The following is a 13745-nucleotide window of genomic DNA, read 5'->3' on the forward strand; positions in this document are numbered from 1 at the left end:
ACATCAGGCATAGATCGCCTCTGAGTAGGCGGTAAGCAACTGAGTAGAGCTGGAGTTTCTTTAGCCTAACTGCGTAGGGCATCTGTTTGAGTCCCTTGATCCTCTTGGTGAGGTACTTTTGGGGTCTTTCTATTTGTAGCAGGTGTCGGGTAAGGTACATCCCAAATGGGGCATTGTATTCAATTATGGACCTGATGAGTGATGAGTAGAGGGGCACAATGACCTCTCTTGATCTAGATGTGAATCCCTTTGTGATAAGGTGGGCTATATAGAATGTCTTTCTAACCACTTTGGCAATGTGATTGTCATAGGAGAGATTGCAATCTACTTGGGTCCCCAAATCCCTAATTACGTCTTCCGTACTTAATGGATTACCTCCTATGTGGTAATTTGTGGGCACTTTGTTTTTCCCAAAGGGGATGACTATGCACTTTTTGGCATTTAGCTTTAGGCCATGGCTCTGGCACCAGTTATCCATCTCTGTGAGACCTTTTTGGAGGATGCTTGTGTCAGCCGACGAGTCGATTATGGCCCCCAGTTTGCAGTCAGGCATTTCATTGATATCTGTACTTTAAAATGTTAAGTGTGCCACATGACTTGCTCACAATTATTGTTTTATTGTCTTCCAGGGACATATCTCACCATCGCAACCCTGCGTATTCCCCTGAAGAGGAGGAAATAATCATATCCACACTACTGCAACATCACACCCTGCTGTTCTCCAGAACCAGCCAGGACCAGCATGGGCACATTGCACTGTGGCAAGATGTTGGCCATCAGGTGAATGATGTAGGCATGCATAACTGGACTTATGAGCAGGTACGCCATCACTGCAGTGATTTATTTAGACATGTCCGGCAGCATGCCTCCGATGTCCGCAGACAACAGCTTGCCACAGGTGGTGCTGCAGCATCACATCCTCCCCTCACCAGAGTGGAAGAGCTGCTCCTCAGCGTAGTGGCTTCTGGCCAACCACTACAACAGACATGTGTCATCATGGAGGCCGGAGTCACCCAGCAAGTTGAATCAGAGCGTGCAAGTAACATGGCATATCTGTAGACTACTGTTAGCTCGATTGTTAGAACATGCATATGTCAGATGTGTACTGTGTATTTAGAAGATGTGGAGCCTGGTGTTGTGCAATACTGATAATTCGGAACATAATCTGTATGCCTGTGACTGTCACCCATTGTACTACTGTAAAATTGCAAACTCACAGCAGCAATGCCATAGTTGTTGACACTGACAAACTGTCTCATATCCTTGTAGGTCCCTCTGGTGTGACAGCAAGACAGCAGACCCATGCTGGTGAGTGTTCTACATTTAATATAGCAAATAACATGTGCATGTCATAGGTGAGTTGTAGGCCATATACACAAAGCACCTACACATAATGCATGCTCTGCATGTTTTCTGTGGGACTATGCACATCCCAGTAACATGAGTAGCTGCCTTAAACACCTGCAATACACAGAGCATCCCAAACAATTGTGGTACACTGTAGTGGACATTGTATAGGCAGAGTCAATACACATGCACATAACATACACCTCTTGGTCATACGCAGTAAGTGTTAATATGATACACATGGCGTATTTAGACACCTGCTATAAGGTCCGACTCCAGTATCCCAAATGTCATCCACACTGCACACATACTATACCTGATGGGTAGAGGCCTATCATGGGGTGGTGCGACACTCTTCAACACACAACACGCTCATGTTAGGCTATGCTCCCTATTACATATCCCTATTACCTTACATACCCATGTAACAACTGCCTGTGAAATGGTTAATGTAGCCACACTGCTGCAGTTCAGGTACAGCAATATAGTTGCCAGTGTGGCACACATTAGTGGCCTTGAGTGTCCACATGATGCTGCCTGATGATGGCTCAAGGTACTACACTACATCCAGTCACAGTAACTACAGTACTACACATATCATTCATTGCTATACACCTGACAGTTGTGTACATCCAGCCATGGTGTGTATACCTATGAGTGATGGTGCACAGGACATTGAAAAGCATTTAATACTTGCACAGCAATGTTGTGTTCATGTACACATTGTGTTCCAGGGTGAGACCAATCATTGAACAACACACATGCATCAAAGACATGTATACTGTTATTAACAAGGACTCTCTACACTCGCACTGCATGTTGTTGAGCAACACACATCCTGCATGCTGACACGTGTGATAGGACTCTTTGGCTTGTGATACTGTATTCTACCATCAACCACTAATGACTATGTTCTGGATTGCTGTTGGTGTGTGTGTGTGTGTGTGTGTGTGTGTGTGTGTGTGTGTGTGTGTGTGTGTGTGTGTGTGTGTGTGTGTGTGTGTGTGTGTGAGTGTGTGTGTGTGTGTTTGTGTGTGTGTCAACTTTAGTGAGTAGTGTATTTGTGTTCATGTGTGCATGTGGGCATGTGTTCATGTGTGCATATGTTCATGTGTGCATGTGTGCATATGTTCATGTGTGCATGTGTTCATGTGTGCATGTGTGCATGTGTTCATGTGTTCATGTGTTCATATGTGCATGTGTGCATGTGTGCTAGCATCATGTACAGATTGTAAAGTGTGTTTCCTGTCTTCCTCTCACAGGTGCTGAGGTTGTGTTGGTTGAGTGCAGCAGGGAACCTGAAGTCAATGCCACAAATAGTGGAAATGATGATACATGTGTTGTGGCACAGGCAGGTTTGACAGGGTCTGTCGTTGGTCCTCCAATCAACAGTACGCAGCTTTCCACCCCATATATGCGCACATTCATACTGCCAATACATCCCTCATCACCAATGGCCTTAGCTGAGGGACAGCATACAATAGGCATTGACCAGGATAGTGTGGTATCTATGGCACATGCATCCCCTCACAGCAGCCATACCCAGATTCCTGGAACGGTACCACATAGGCAGATGTCCAGGGGGTCTCGTGGGAGCACTGCTGGCAGACATGCCCCCATAGGTCTTACAACCTCAGGTATATTCCGGGCTGTAATGCAGGCATGTATGGAACAGTACACCAGACAGGGACTAAGGGTGCAGAGGGCCCATAACACTGCTATCAATGACAGTATCCGTGACCTTGCCGGTGCCATCCATAATTACATCAAAGTCATTGATAGACATTGGGGGGGAGACATTAGATGTCCTCCACAATGTCATGTCCATGTATCAGGACAGTGTAGGATGGCTGAGACATTGACATGGACGTATGCCAGCAACATCATCAGCTGGTAGTCATCGCGGATGACACACAAGTCACAGCCGCTCCCATAGTGGCAGTACCAGCCCCAGCAATGCTGGGGCTGGGCTGTCAATAAACCATCCTAGAAGACCACTTGCACATGGCTCTGGCCAGTCCCAGAAGGGACATGGGTTCAGTCGACATCCCTCTGCCTCTGATGATAGTACCCAGTCTGGCTTAGTACCCAATACTGTCTGTGGCACCCCTGCCAGACACAGGTACTGTTCCCATGGCCAGAGACAGTGATCTGTACAGCCTGGCAGATACAGTCTGTGGCTGTCCCACAACCTCCCGTATTTGGCAGCCACATGGTGGAACTGTGTGCATGCAGACACACACACATAAACCAAACACCTAGGGCTAACACATACACAAACACACATTACATCAACATTGACCCATGCTGTACTGTTGTCCCTCACACACACACGCGCACACACACACACACACACACACACACACACACACACACACACACACACACACACACACATACATGTCGATTGGATGGGTCATTGTTGGGCTCCGGTAAACCAACAACACACCATGTGCATATGATGAAACTGCGCCACCTCCTGTCATCTGTAACACTGATGCAGGAACAGGCTAACATGGTGCTGATGCACATGGTGACTTAATAGCAGTGTAGCAATGTTAGCATGTTGTCAACAGTAAAGTGTAATGATATCCTTGTAGGTATATCTGAGTAGGCATGATGCATTAAAGCTATGATTATCAATGTAGTATTGTTTACACCAGTGTTAATTCTAAAAATGTATTGTCCACCCATGTGCCACTTGGCTGATGTGTGTAGTTCTGGTAGCATGTGTTGGTGAGTGGACAGTACATGTGTGATGTGTGCAGCACAGATTTGCAGGTGCACATTTGTGAACATGGTGGATGTGCACTGTCTGCATGTACATGCATAGTGGACACATGGGAAGGGTGTCATGCCCTGTATTACACAGTGTTAACACTTCATAGTTTCTATTGGTGGCCAGTATGCATTTTACTACACATATGTTTTAACTTGGGTACACATGTGTGTATGACATGGTTTGACACTATGCTGTGGGTGATACTGTTACTATCTATCATTGGTTTGCATTCTGGTAGTATACACAACCTCAACAGCCTGACTATAACCAATCATTAGATGATATCTTGACAACTGACACACAGATGTAGGAAACACAGTAGCATTTGGATCCTTCCGGTACTATACTATACCAGTAACCAGTGGTATTGACTGCCAACCATTCCTGGGACCACTCCTGTTTGGCATGTAGCCCTCTTAGGTACAAGCAAACACACTAGGCATATGTCCGTCCACATCTGGTAATGCATACAGTGGCCTACAATGCATTTTCTGGATGAGACACCTATCCTCCACAAGGGTATCATACAGACAGATACCTGTTGTCCAACCCATGCTGTAAAGCTATAAACCAACTATAGCATAGTCATCCACATTTACTAAACATAGTATCCCAACAGTACCACATAGGTAGTAGCCCACAACATGTAGAATGGGTACCGATGTGTACATACAGCCACGTGTTATGTCATCTGTCCTTTGGTATTCACATTTCCAAAGGTATTCTGAAGTCCCTCGGTGTATCACATAAGCAATAAGGGGTCTGTATGCATATCCACAAAGTTGTTGTACACCTATAATGAATGTCCATTATTGACAGACTTTGTTGTGTTTGAACATGTCTGAAATATACCCCAGCCATGAACCCTCACTCACACTATTCTATAAGAACTGTCATGGGTGTGTGTGACACAGATGACCTAGGCCACAGATCACTACAGTGGCTGGCCTTGTCACAAACATACATATGTGACCTAAGGTCTGAGAAGCAGCAGCACAATCTGTCAAAGGTAACAGATGTAGTCATGTAGAAAGCAGGCTTCACACCTATGAACTAATTGAGGTCACATGTACATATATGTATTTGCCACAGAGATACCTGACATGTGCAATGCACATACTGTTGTTTTACTGATATGTCATACAGTAGTAAAAGCAAAACCCACAACATGGTAACCAACAGTGTCATACACAAACACTCAGCAATTGCAGGATTCAAACACCTACCCAGCTATGTTATGATACTAGAGAGATACGCATTAACACGACGCGCTATATGCTTTACTGGGAGTTTTCATTTCCACTGCTGTATTTGTGGGATGCTGACATCATCAGACTTGCCAAAGAGGGATATACCACTTTTAAGGTGTTTTCCTAGTCTCCAAAAAAGGGCACTCCTCTCAAATGTTATCACAAACACACAGCAATTGCAGGATTTAAACTCCTTCCTAACTATGTTATGATACTAGAGAGACACGCATTAACACAACACGCTATATGCTTTACTGGGAGTTTTTATTTCCATTGCTGTATTTGTGGGATGCTGACATCATCAGACTTGCCAAGGAGGAATATACCTCTTTTAAGGTGTTTTCCTAGTGTCCAAAAAGGGCATTCATTTCAAAGGAAATCACACACAAACATACACCCCCCACACACTCATCTCTTGCAGGATCCCAACTCCTACCTAACTATGGTATGATACTAGAGAGACACACGCACTAACACAACATGCTATACGATTTACTGCAAGTTTTGATTTCCACTGCTGTATTTGTGGGATGCTGACATCATCAAACTTGCCAAAGAGGAATATACCTCTTTTAAGGTGTTTTCCTAGTGTCCAAAAAGGGCACTCCTCTCAAAGGAAATCATACACAAACATACACCCCCAGCAATTGCAGGATTCAAACCCCTCCCTAATTATGCTATGATACTAGAGAAATACGCATTAACACGACACGCTATATGCTTTACTGGGTGTGTTCATTTCTCCTGCTATATTTGTAGGATGCTGACATCATCAGACTAGACATGGTAATGTGTTTGCACTTTGTTTTGTGCAATCCCAGGACTGAGCCATGGGGGACAGCAGGTGTTACCAGCTTGAACAGGACTCCACAATTCTTAGCTTGTGTGATCTATCTGTGGACCAGTTGCCAAGCCATCATATGACAATACATAGTTATGCACAGGTTGTTGATTTTGTGAATACGACATGTGTCTGGGATGTTGGAAAAGGACTACTCAAAGTCTATGTGGGACGTGTGTAGCTCATTTCAGTGATGTATGTCCTGGGTGGCTGCCTTGCAAATGGTCTAGCAGGTTTGGGAACCATGATCTGCCCATGACCAAACCAAAGTTGGTAGGGTTGTGTGTTTGTAGGCTTCCAATAGCTCTGTTTATGACTTCAAACATGATGGACTCCATGGCCTTGCAGATCAGACGTCATAGGCTTATAAGACTATAGTTCCCATGGTCTGTTGTGCACCAACACTTGTGGAGTGTGCCATATGTTGCTGTAACCCATTCAACAGTTTCATATCCTGTAGAGAGGGTGAGGCTCAACAGACTGTTCAGGTGCAGGGTCTGTTTGTTCTGCAGTTCACTTATGACACATATAGGAAAACAATGTAATCCAATTGATGCCACGTTTTCAGCTTTGGAAGGAGCTGTTTACCCATTCTACATGTGATATCTCCTGGTATGATGATAGGGCCTTTTGTCAGTGGGAGGTGGGTATGTATCTATGGGCCTGTATGACAAGATGTTGGCATTGCCAGTCATTTACAGCTGGCCCTGACTCAGGACATATATGAGTGTACATTGTTATTTATGACATAGCCGAAGGAAGTGTCATGGTTCTGTCTGAACTCCTTCATGGATAATCTTTCCAAAACACCAACAAACCTAAGCACTAAACCCCTCTCATACTCTTTTAAACACTTAACACCCTACTGATCCTTTTTGATCAGTCAAAAAGTATTTCATCATAATATCCTGACATGTCCAAAGGTCAATTTTGTGTGTACTCTCCAGTCCAGCTGGTGAATATGGGAATTTTGAGGCAATGTTACAACTGCCTTAGGTACACAGACAACCCTCTCCTCCTCCCAACAAACTCAAATATATGTGAGAGATGCAACAATATAGCCAAACTGGAGTCTGAGCTCTCTCGACCCATGACTGGCACAGTCTATCAGGAGGAGAAGGTAACCACACACACCACAAATAAAGTCTCACATAGACCTATAGCAACAGCAAACCAAACACATAAACACACACAAACATACTCGGAGGCTCTAAATAAAAATCTGCCTAAGCAGCAGAGATCTCCAAAGCAGACACCCAAACAACTGCTACCCCACAATAATGCCCATGTATCACATAGTTCACAAAGTCAGTGTGCCACACAGTCACTGCCCATAAGGCTAAACAACACACCTAATACACTTGTAATAGGTGACTCTATTGTCAGACACAATGGCATCCCACTCACCAGGCTGAACAAGGAGAAGGTCACTGTAAGCTGTCTGTCGGGTGCCAGGATCCGCCACATAACACATGCACTCAGGTCACTCCAAAGCAAGTACAAATATGACTTAGTCATTGTCCATGCTGGTGTGAATGACCTGAGATGTACCTCCCTGGTCTACATGAAAAGAGACATAGAGGAGCTCTCTGATCATGTAGCCCAGGCCGGTATGACCCTGACCTTGAGTAGCATCTTACCCTCACCAAAAATGATGCCACAGTATAAAGACAAAATGATAAATTTTAACAATTGGCTAAAGTATTGGTGTCATTCAAAGGAGATCCAGTGTCTGTCAGCCTGGGATGACATGCTCGACAAGCCACATTGCTTCACTAGGGATGGCTTGAACCTGTCACCCCTGGGCTTTCGAATACTGGCTAAGGCTCTTGCCACCCCATAGTGCCTTTTTTAGGCAAGGCTCAAAAGACAAACCCACCTCCATAGACAATACAAGGAAAAAGAAACTAAGGGTAATGCTGCTAAACGCCAGAAGTCTAAACCTCAAAATAAACGCACTCGAGGCTCTCTTCAGTATGGAGAATATTGATAGCTGTGCAGTAACAGAAACCTGGTTCAAGGCTCCTGAAAGCACCTCAGCACTACCAGGTTATACTTCATACAATGATTTTCGGCCACAAAACTCGGACCGAACCACAAAAGGAGGGGGAGTATCCATATACATCAAAGATACCCACACCTCCAGGTTAGTAGCACTGCACGAAGCATCGGAGACCATCCATGTGCAACTAACAGTGGGCAAAACTGCCTTTCAGTTTGTAGCCTGCTACAGACCACCCTCCCAAACTCAGGAACCCCACTCAGTAAGAACACTGGAGAATATGAAGGTCTCTCCAAACACCATTATATTGGGTGACTTCAACTACACAAACATTGACTGGGAATACTACTCAAGCCCCAACACCCTCGCCCAACGGTTCCTAGAATTTGTAAACTCAAATGCTATGGAACAACTGGTCACCACCCCCACAAGAGGGGAAACATATTGGACCTGGTCATCACCAACATGGGGACTCTATGTTCCACACCAGAGGTATACCCCTCATTGGTAAGGTCAGACCATAAATTACTCTCACTGGACATCCATATCCTGTCCCCACCCCCAGCCAAGGTCACCTCGGTGAAGAACTTCTCAAAAGCAAACTTCACACTTCTCAAAACCGAGGTGGTATCCTTCAAAGCCCCCGGGCCAGTGGAAAATACGGCTCAAACTGCAGAATCCTTTACAAACACATTCTATGGACACCTACAGGAATGCATGGATTGTGCTATCCCAAATAAAACCAGGACTGACTCCTCCAAAGGCAGGAGACCTGTCTGGTGGACTCTGGCCATAACTAAGCTATACAACAAAAGGAGGAAGCTACTACATGATAAAGCAAAATCCCAAAAAGGGAAGGCATCTCTGATCAGTACTAGCAAGAAGCTATGATCCCTCATAAAATCATCTAAGGCCAGCTTCAAAAGAAAAATTGCACAAGACACTAAAGACAATCACAAGGCCTTCTTTAGTAATGTCAGGAACCTGTGTGGCAACTCCCAGATATGCTCTGAGTTAGTGCAAAATGACAAAAAATACACTGAACCCACAGAAATTGCCAACATCCTGGTAGACAGGTTCAGTGCAAATTTCTCCCCCCATCCCCCCCAAAAGAGCAAATGTTCATCCCAACAGAGTGTAGCCTCCCTGACATCACAGATGAACAGGTGAGAGCTGCCCTCTCCAAAGCAAAAAACACAGCATCAATGGGACCGGACGGTGTCCCGGGCTGTGTCTTACACGAGCTTCAAGAAGAACTTAACCCTCACATAAAGTCACTGTTTAATCTCAGCCTTACTACAGGATATGTACCCAAGGAATGGAGTACAGCAACAGTGGTCCCGCTCCACAAAGGTGGTGCCACAATGGAGCCTGGAAACTATCGCCCTATCAGCCTGACTAGCCTGGTCTGAAAAGCTATGGAGCGTATCATCATGGAACTCATAAACAAAGACATTGGGAACCTCCAGACACTGGATCCTACCCAATTAGGCTTTGTTAAGGGCAGTTCTTGCCTCTTGAACCTGGTCAACTTATTTGAAACAGTTACCAGGGCCATAGACGAAGGGAAGGTAGTCCACACAGCCTACCTGGACCTCGCAAAGCCTCTGACACAATACCCCACTCAGGCATCATAAATAAGTTCACCAGCTTAAATACCAACTCATATGTCACAAGATGGGTTGCAAACTGGCTCAGGGATAGCACCCACATGGTCAGAATTGCAGGTGCCATGCCAGACTCCAAACCAGTTACAAGTGGCGTCCCACAAGGCTCAGTCCTGGGACCTCTCTTGTTCGGTATATGTTTCTCTGAGGTACAGGCTAACACGGGAGGACTATGGCTGATCAAGTTCGCAGATGACTGCAAACTGGGTGCCATAATCGACTCTCCGGCTGACACAAGCATCCTCCAAAAGGGTCTCACAGAGATGGATAACTGGTGCCAGAGCCATGGCCTAAAGCTAAATGCCACAAAATGCATAGTCATCCCCTTTGGGAAAAACAAAGTGCCCACAAATTACCATATAGGTGGTAATCCATTAAGTACGGAAGAAGTAATTAGGGATTTGGGGCCGAAGTAGATAGTAATCTCTCCTTTGACAATCACGTTGCCAAAGTGATTAGAAAGACCTTCTATATAGCCCACCTTATCACGAAAGGTTTCACATCTAGATCAAGAGAGGTCATTGTGCCCCTCTACTCATCACTCATCAGGCCCATAATTGAATACAATGCCCCATTTGGGATGTACCTTACCCAACACCTGCAGTAACTGGAAAGACCCCAAAAGTACCTCACCAAGAGGATCAAGGGACTCAAACAGATGCCCTACGCAGTTCGGCTAAAGAAACTCCCGCTCTACTCAGTTGCTTACCGCCTACTCAGAGGCGATCTGTGCCTGACATATAAAGCCATATCCAACCCAGAATTAATGGACATGCTCCACCTCAGGAAATCCGAATCCCTTAGAGCTACATGCTCCAGGGACCTAAACCTCAGCACAGAAATAAATAGGACATGCTGGAGGGACAGAGTCATATCCCAGAGGCTCCCCTCACTATGGAACAAAATCCCAGTCCAAGTTAGGCAGAGCCCCTCACTGACCCTCTTCAAGAGAAATCATGACGAGTGGATGGGAGATCGTAAGTTTACCCCTGGGATCTCTTCTGTGTCTCTGCTAGACAGAGGCACAATAAACTAACCGTAAAAGTGCTATCTTCTGTGACCTACTATTCAAAGGCACAGTCTACTAATCTAAAAGGGTGGCGAAAGCCAAACACACTCTGGCTAGGCTTATAAATGCCCTAGGGCAGATAGCCTGGTATCAACCTATGAACCTATGATAATGTTTGGAGTGCACATTGTTTATTGATGATACTGATTGCAGGTTTTTTATCTTCTTTGCTTTCCCACTTTCTATGAACAACCTAAGTATCTGTAGTACATATTTGATTATGACAGGGTTCCAATATATTATATATGTGTCTGTTGTCATATAACTGTGTGCACAAGGCAGGATTGGTGAATAGTGAGAGGTTCCTGGGTTAACACATGCAACTGCCAGATATGTGTGGCCCACTGCTGTACTCAGACATGGCCTAAGCGTGTGAGCATGCCCAGTGTGACCTTTCAGTATGTTGCTGTCTGAAGTCCACTACATTTGTTGACATGTGTGAACATGCCCAATATTAACATTTATACTATATGTGTGTTGAAAATCAAGTTGTATTTTTACTGCAGGGCTCACCTTTGTTTCATAACTCGACAGGGATTATGCTGTGCCTGCAGGGTTTCCATGAGACACTTTGCATAGACTTATCAACATTTCCTCATACAGGCTGATCAGTGAAATACTGCCATGGTTTAGTGGATCAGTACTGTGACTATAGTGCACAGTGTCCTGGGTTTGAGGACTGTCACTGCCTTATATTTTCATACTGGACAGACCAGACTACTTAAGTAACAGTAAAGCAAATATGAGAATGTTTACCTGCTTTTGCTCATCTATGCCCAACTTTGACCGAACTTGCCCAACATTGCTGAACATTGCCCAATATTGCTCAACATTGCCCAAAGTTGTGCTAGTTAGTGTGTGCAATTTTGTTTACATATACTAAATAGTGGTAAATGCTGTTTAGCACTGCTTTATATTGCTTAAAACATGGCAATCATGCCTCAGGTGGTGCTGCAGGGCTGCCTATGTCGGATGCACATAGTACACTCCCTATACATGTTTGAAAACAGGCAGTGTCAAGTTAGGCATCCCTTTTACTATATGTGCGAGTCAGAGAGAGGTATCATTTCCAGGGTTCCTATTGAGCCAGTGCATGTGCTATGCATTGCCTCTTTGCCAAGGCCAAAGCATACTGGGCATGCCTCCTTCTGCCTACTGGGATAGGCTCAGGTTGTTCCTACTCCCAGTTTTTGGCCCGGGCCTATGCTGCTCTTGCTGCAGCTGTTTTCGCAGGATCATATTATGTAGCATAGCACATACCATGACAATTTGGGTACATGTAGTTGGTGAGTACTGCAAGGCTCCACCAGATGTATCCAGACACTGGAACTGTGACTTGAGCAGCCCAAACACACACTTGATTACATTTCGTGTTTGTGCGTGTGCCTCATTATGGCATTCCTGTTCAGGTGTGTGTGCATTTGTGATGGGTGTCATCAGCCACGGCACCAGTGCATATCCAGCATCCCCCACTAGGTGACCATGAGGGATGTCCCCATTGGCAAATGTCTGGTACAGCCGTGTCAGATGCCAGATATGGGAATCATGGTAGCTTCCAGGGCAGCCAGCACACACATTCAGTATTATGCCCTGGGCATCACACACAACCTGGCAATTGATGGAGGGGAAGCCCTTGTGGTTAAAGTAGGCCCTACCCCGCTCACCGGCTGGTGCTTTGATGCGTATGTGCGTGCAGTCCATTGCACCCACTACCTCAGGGTATTCCGCTATTTGCTGGAAAAGATGCATATTGCTGGCCAATACCTCACGGGAAATGGGGAAATATACATGCTCACCGACATGTGCTGACATGGCATTCAGGAACTGGTGCAGTACCCTGGATGCTGATGCCTGTGAAATCCCCATCATATCACCAGTTGGTCTCTGGAAGGTACCTGTTGCTAGTATTCTTAGGCCAGCACATACCTTGGTTTCCACTGGGATGGGTTCCCCTCTGTTGGTTCTGTGTGTGAGGCGTGGCCTGCACAGCTCAACAATTTGCTGCATGAGGTCTCTGTCCACTCTATAGCGCTCCACTATCTCCAGCTCATGTAGCCTCTGGTAGGTTACCCTGGGCATGTACACTCTTCTCCGTCTCCTCACTGTGGGTTACTCAGCAGCATTCGCATTGTCACCACCCTCAGCATGTTGCATATGTTGCCTTATAACAGCAATGGCAGCCCCTAACATTTCTTTGTCTCAGTAAAGCTTTTTAAGTTTTCACTTCTCTTAGTTTACTGCAGTGTTGCAGTGTCTCTGAGGAAAACATGGTGGAAAGTTGTTTGCAGAGTTTTAAGTGCTAGGCTGGGCTGGGCTACTGTACTGCCTGTGTAATTGCCTGATTCTGATTGTTTTCACCTGCTAGCTCTGTTAGTTCTCCTTGGTTAACATCCTACTATTTGTTGTCCTTCCTTTTCCCTTTCTGTTTCCACAGGGAGCAGCACCGCACAAACAAGCGCTAGCACGCGCACACCAGCTCACACATGCACACACAAGCTTACACGGCCTTACACTTGCTAACTCCTGCTTAAACGCTCGCACACAGGCACAAATGCGCTTACACAAATTTCAACAACCTTACACATACTTACTCTGGCTTAAACGCATGCACACGGGCGCACACACGTGCACACAGTCTTACTTGGATATACAGGTAAGCACCCATGCACAAACACATTGCAGGCACTTCAACAAGAAACTTTAGTGTTATTCACGGCATACACCTTCAATTTCTTGCCTTTAGCTAGGATACCTGTTGACACACCTCTTCCAGTGATGAGTAACTGA

This window comes from Protopterus annectens, chromosome 13.part0 (genome assembly GCF_019279795.1).
Source record: "Protopterus annectens isolate FY-2018-M chromosome 13.part0, PAN1.0, whole genome shotgun sequence".
NCBI classification, from domain to species: Eukaryota; Metazoa; Chordata; order Ceratodontiformes; family Protopteridae; genus Protopterus; species Protopterus annectens.